Genomic DNA, 6,955 nt, shown 5'->3' with positions numbered 1-6,955 from the left:
GGAAATATGGATGGATCACTTGAGCTGTTGTGATAGATCATAACCAATTGTTAAGGTCTGGGTGTAGCTGGTGCAGAGCAGTCAGGCGCAGGACAGCAGAGATGAGTAATAAAAGTAACTTTACTCAAAATTACCAAATACATGTAGTAATACCAAGCCCACACGAAAGGACCGAAATACATAAAACAAACACACAAAAAACCATGGGGAAAACAGAGGGTTAAATAATGAACATGTAATTGGGGAATTGAAACCAGGTGTGTAAAACAAAGACAAAACAAATGGAAAATGAAAAGTGGATTGGCGATGGCTAGAAGGCCGGTGACGTCGACCGCCGAACGTCGCCCGAACAAGGAGAGGGACCGACTTCGGCGGAAGTCGTGACAGTCCCCCCCCCCACCCAGGCGTCGACACCGACCTCGGGAATGACCCGGAGGACGAGGTGCAGGGCGATCCGGATGGAGACGGTGGAACTCCCGTAGCAACGAAGGGTCCAAAACCTCCTCCACCGGCACCCAGCATCTCTCCTCCGGACTGTACCCTTCCCACTAAACGAGGTACTGAAGGCCCCTCGCCCGACGCCTCGAGTCCAGGATGGCTCGAACAGCATACGCCGGGGCCCCCTCGATGTCCAGAGGGGGTGGAGGAACCTCCCGCACCTCAGACTCCTGGAGTGGACCAGCCACCACCGGCCTGAGGAGAGACACATGGAACGAGGGGTTAATACGGTAATCTGGGGGAAGCTGTAACCTGTAGCAAACCTCGTTCAGTCTCCTCAGGACTTTGAATGGCCCCACAAACCGCGGGTCCAGCTTCCGGCAGGGCAGGCAGAGGGAGCAGGTTTCGGGTCGAGAGCCAGACCCGGTCCCCCGGTGCGAACACCGGGGCCTCACTGCGGTGGCGATCGGCACTCGCCTTCTGACGCCTCACGGCCCGTTGCAGGTGCACATGAGTGGCGTCCCAGGTCTCCTCCGAGCGCTTAAGTCATTCGTCCACCGCAGGAGCCTCGATCTGGCTCTGATGCCAAGGTGCCAGAACCGGCTGATACCCCAGTACGCACTGGAAGGGAGAGAGGTTAGTGGAGGAGTGGCGGAGTGGCGGAGCGAGTTTTGGGCCATCTCTGCCCAGGGGATGAACACCGCCCACTCCCCCGGCCGGTCCTGGCAATAAGACCGCAGAAACCTACCCACATCCTGGTTTACTCTTTCCACCTGCTCGTTACTCTCGGGGTGAAAGCCCGAGGTAAGGCTGACCTAGACCCCCAGACGCTCCATGAACACCCTCCAAACCCTTGACGTGAACTGGGGACCTCGATCAGACACTATATCCTCAGGCACCCCGTAGTGCCGGAAGACGTGTGTAAACAGGGCCTCCGCAGTCTGTAGGGCCGTAGGGAGATTGGGCAAAGGAAGGAGACGGCAGGACTTACAGAACCGATCCACAACGACCAGGATCGTGGTGTTACCCTGTGAGGGAGGAAGATCCGTGAGGAAATCCACCGATAGGTGCGACCACGGCCGTTGTGGAACGGGTAAGGGCTGTAACTTCCCTCTGGGCAAGTGCCTAGGGGCCTTGCACTGGGCGCACACCGAGCAGGGGAAACATAAACCCTCACGTCCTTGGCCAAGGTGGACCACCAGTACTTCCCACTAAGACAACGCACCCTCCGACTGATGCCAGGATGACCAGAGGAGGGTGACGTGTGGGCCCAATAGATCAAACAGTCACGGACAGCAGACGGAATGTACAGATGCCCAGCTGGACACTGGGGGAGGAGGGGGCTCTGTACGTAACGCCCGCTCAATGTCCGCATCCAGCTCGCACACCACCGGTGCCACCAGGCAAGAGGCCGGAAGTATGGGAGTGTGATCCATGGACCGCTCCTCTGTGTCATACATCCGGGACAGTGCGTCTGCCTTAGCGTTCTGGGAACCTGGTCTGTAGGACAGGGTGAAAACAAAACGGGTAAAGAACATGGCCCACCTTGCCTGGCGAGGGTTCAGTCTCCTCGCCGCCTGGATGTACTCCAGATTGCGGTGGTCAGTCCAGATGAGAAAAGGGTGTTTAGCCCCCTCAAGCCAATGTCTCCACGCCTTCAGTGCCTTGACAACAGCCAACAGCTCCCGGTCCCCCACATCATAGTTTCGCTCCGCCGGGCTGAGCTTCTTCGAAAAGAAAGCACAGGGGCGGTGCTTTGGTGGCGTACCCGAGCGCTGAGAGAGCACGGCTCCTATCCCAGCCTCGAATGCGTCCACCTCCACTATGAACGCCAAAGAGGGATCCGGATGAGCCAGCACGGGAGCCGAGGTAAACAGAGCCTTGAGGTGACCAAAAGCCCTGTCCGCTTCAGCCGACCACTGTAGTCGCACCGGGCCCCCTTCAGCAGTGAGGTAATGGGAGCAGCTACCTTACCAAAGTCCCGGATAGACCTCCGGTAGTAGTTGGCAAACCCTAGAAACCGCTCCACTTCCTTTACCGTAGTGGGAGTCGGCCAATTACGCACGGCTGAAATGCGGTCACTCTCCATCTCCACCCCTGAAGTGGAAATGTGGTACCCTAGGAAGGAGACGGACTGTTGGAAGAACAGACATTTCTCAGCCTTGACATACAGGTCATGCTCCAACCGTCGACCAAGCACTCTGCGCACCAGGGACACATGCTCGACGCGTGTAGCGGAGTATATCAGAATGTTGTCGATATACACCACTACACCCTGCTCATGCAGGTCCCGGAAAATCTTGTCTACGAATTTCTGGAAGACTGATGGAGCATTCATCAACCCGTACGGCATGACGAGGTATTCATAGTGCCCTGAGGTGGTACTAAATGCCGTCTTCCACTCGTTCCCCTCTCGGATACGCACCAGGTTGTAAGCGCTCCTGAGATCCAATTTTGTGAAGATGCGCGCCCCGTGCATTGACTCTATCGCACTGGCAATGAGAGGCAGCGGGTAGCTGTACCTCACGGGGATTTGGTTGATACCTCGATAGTCAATGCATGGGCGCAGACCTCCATCCTTCTTCACAAAAAAGAAACTCGAAGAGGCAGGTGAAGTGGAGGGCCGAATGTACCCCAGCCCCAGGGATTCGGAGACATATGTTTCCATAGCCACCGTCTCCTCCTGTGACAGGGGATACACGTGACTCCTGGGAAGTGCTGCGTCTACCAGGAGATTTATCGCACAATCCCCCCGTCGATTGGGTGGTAATTGAGTCGCCTTCTTCTTACAGAAGGCGAGAGCCAAATCGGCATATTCAGGGGGATGCGCACGGTGGAGACCTGGTCTGGACTTTCCACCGTAGTAGCACCGACGGAAACCCCTAAACACCTCCCCGAGCACTTTCATAACCACCCCTTGAGAGCCCTCTGTTGCCACGAAATAGTGGAGTCATGACAGGCCAACCAGGGTATGCCCAGCACCACGGGAAACGCAGGAGAATCAATAAGGAAAAAACGAATTCTCTCCCTGTGACCAGCGTAACTATGCCCAGTGAAGCGGTGGCCTCCCTAATTAGCCCTGACCCTAATGGTCGACTATCTAGGGCGTGCACAGGGAAGGGCATATCCACAGGAACAATGGGGATCCCTTAACTATGGGCAAATGCTCTGTCAATAAAATTCCCAGCTGCACCTGAATCTACGTGCGCCTTATGCTGTGAATATGGGGAAAACTCAGGAAAATGTATAAACAAAAACATGTGAGCAACAGGGGGCTCTGAGTGAGCTTGGTGCCGACTCACCTGGGGTGACACGAGAGTGCCCTGCCTGCTGTCTCGACTTCGAGAGGAATCTCCCCAGCACCAACCAGCAAGGTGCCCTCTGCAGCCACAGGGATCGGCCCCTCCTCCGGTCGCCCTAAGCGTAGCACCTCCCAGCTCCATGGGTGTCGGAGTGGTGGTGCTGGGGGATGGAACTGACAGGCCCTGATCCAGACGTCCGCGGGTAGCCAGCAGGTTATCCAGCCGGATGGACAGGTCCACCAGCTGGTCAAACGTCAGAGTGGTATCCCTGCAGGCCAACTCCCAACGGACGTCCTCGCGCAGACTGCACCGGTAGTGATCGATCAGGGCCCTGTCGTTCCATCCCGTGCTGGTGGCCAAGGTCTGGAAGTCCAAGGCGAACTCCTGTGTGCTCCTCATCCCTTGCCTCAAGTGGAACAGACGTTCACCCGCTGCTCTACCCTCAGGCGGGTGGTTGAAAACTGCCCGAAAGCGGCGGGTAAACTCTGCGTAATGGTCCAACACCGCTTCTCCTTCCCCCCGTACAGCGTTGACCCACTCCAGGGCTTTCCCTGAGAGACAAGACACGAGGGCGGACACGCTCTCACGTTCCGAAGGAGCCGGGTGGACTGTCGCCATCTAGAGTTCCAGCTGGAGTAGGAACCCATGGCATCCGGCAGCTGTCCCATCATACTCCCTCGGGAACACGAGCTGAATCCCACTGGGACTGGGTGAACGAGGGGTGAACGGTTGTGGCTGTTGTAGTGGTGCCGGTGGAGGCGCTGGCAGAACTCCTCCTCTCTCCCATCGGTCCATGGTCTGCAGCACGCGATCCATGGCGGTGCCAAGATGTTGCAACATGATCGCATGCTGCTGGACGCGCTCCTCGACCGCCAAAAGGGGGTTGTCTGCTCCTGCTGACATTTTGGGGTGCATGTTTCTATTAAGGTCTGGGTGTAGCTGGTGCAGAGGAGTCAGGCGCAGGACAGCAGAGATGAGTAATAAAAGTAACTTTACTCAAAATTACCAAATACATGTAGTAATACCAGGCCCACACAAAAGGACCGAAATACACAAAACAAACACGCACAGAAACCATGGGGAAAACAGAGGGTTAAGTAATTAACATGTAATTGGGGAATTGAAACCAGATGTGTAAAACAAAGACAAAACCAATGGAAAATGAAAAGCGGCGCCGAACGCCGCCCGAACAAGGAGAGGGACCGACTTCGGCGGAAGTCGTGACACCAATCTATATTACTCAGACGGAAAAAAAGAATACAGCACTCCAAACTATGGCAATTTTATAGACTAAAAAAATAGAAGTCTCAGTATTTTATGAATTATACAACAGGTTGGTCTAATCCTGAATGCTGATTGGTTAAAACCGCATTCCAGCCAGTGTCTATTCCACAAGGTACCACCAGCTAAATTATTACATTAAAATGACTATTTACTCTGTTCCATCTGATTGCGCAATCCACTGTCTCATCAGCCCAGCCAGGATGTTTATAAATTTGATCCACTACAAAAAGGCATCTAGACATTTAGTTAACAGCGGAGACTTGTATAAACCTTGCTGTCTGTCTGACATGCCAGGCGATATCGCACCTCATTAGCTCATTGCTATGATGCATCCAAATAAATAATAAACATGATGCATCCAAACAAATGTCACAAAACAGCTTAAACAAATGCAGCTATTCAGGCTGCACTGTTTGACGTGAATAAGTTAGCCGTAGTTGGCTAGCTAGCAAGCAAGGGATAAGAACGTTGCCAGCCAGCATGGCAGTGGAACATTAAGTATGAACGACTGGGGCACGTCTCTGGCAACCGAAACACCAACCGGCTTGGGTAGCAACCCTAGATTTGTGTCGGGACTATCTTGTGGAACAATGAAATAGTATGAACAAATTCATCAAAACAATAAAATGTTAATCATAATTTGAATATGTTGGTAAACCGTTGTATAAAAGTGATAATGCACTCAAAGCCGGTGTGGAGGATATTGGCACGGTTTGCCGGCCCTTGACTTAGTCTTGGGCCTAACACCCGTGCCAATATATACTCCAAACACCGGCTTCTCTGGCATTATCACTTATAAAGGGGAAAAAAGCTGTATTTTACCATTGTGTAGTTCGCCCCGCCAGTATTTCACAATTCACATTCCAACCAACCATGTTCTCACCTCAATTTTCATCCATCTTACCATGGCACCAATATATTCATTTTACAGGTGTACTTGTTAAAATAGTCTCCAGTGTCAGTAGATACATTGTAATAGTGACATGTTTCGGCATCTGAAGGGAAACGCTCATAAGAAAATACATTTCAACCAGTGAGATCAGCTTGAGATTTGAATTAGCTTGAAAATTGCATCATGATAAAAGTGATACTCAAAACCAAAATCTGGTCCATTAGGTAATTTTATTCTTCAAATCCAACAGAGTAAATTGGTTCCAAATACTACCTAATTAAATAAAGGGTACACAGTCCAGAGGTTAACATGATCAGATAACAATTATCATCCATCTACCCAAATATCAGATTCTACCAACTTTGCACAACTCTTACAGCAACATGCACAGTGTACAAAACATTAGGAATACCTTCCTAATATCGAGTTGCACCCGATTTTGCCCTCAGAACAGCCTCAATTTGTCGGGCCATGGACTCCACAAGGTCTAGAAAGCTTTCCACAGGGATGCTGGCCCATGTTGACTCCAATGCGTCCCACAGTTGTGTCAAATTGGCTGGTAGTGGATCTCTATACCGAATAGCTCATTCCATCTCATCCCACAAATTCTCAATTGGATTGCGATCTGGTGACTGGGCAGGCCACTGCAGTAAGCTGAATGCATAGTTCGTGGAACCATTCCTGGACAATCCAAGCCTTGTGGCATTATCCTGCTGGGAAAAAAATCTATTCACAGATTGCTACACTGCTGCCATGAAGGGATGCACCCGATTGGCAATAATGTTTATATATCCCTTGGCATTCAAACATTGTGCCACTTATCAAGGGGCCCAATGTGTGCCATGAAAACACCCCACACCACCAACCTGCAATGTTGACACGCGGCATGATGGATGCATGTACTCATGTGGTTCTCGCCATACCCAAGTCCTCCCATCAGCGTGAAACAGCAGGAACTGGAATTCATCAGACCAGGCAATGTTTTTCAAATTCTCTATGGTTTGTTCCTTAGCCCACTGCAACCCATTTTTTTTTTTTG

This window comes from Salmo trutta, chromosome 23, assembly GCF_901001165.1.
Source record: "Salmo trutta chromosome 23, fSalTru1.1, whole genome shotgun sequence".
NCBI classification, from domain to species: Eukaryota; Metazoa; Chordata; class Actinopteri; order Salmoniformes; family Salmonidae; genus Salmo; species Salmo trutta.
This window is presented reverse-complemented; position numbering follows the sequence as displayed.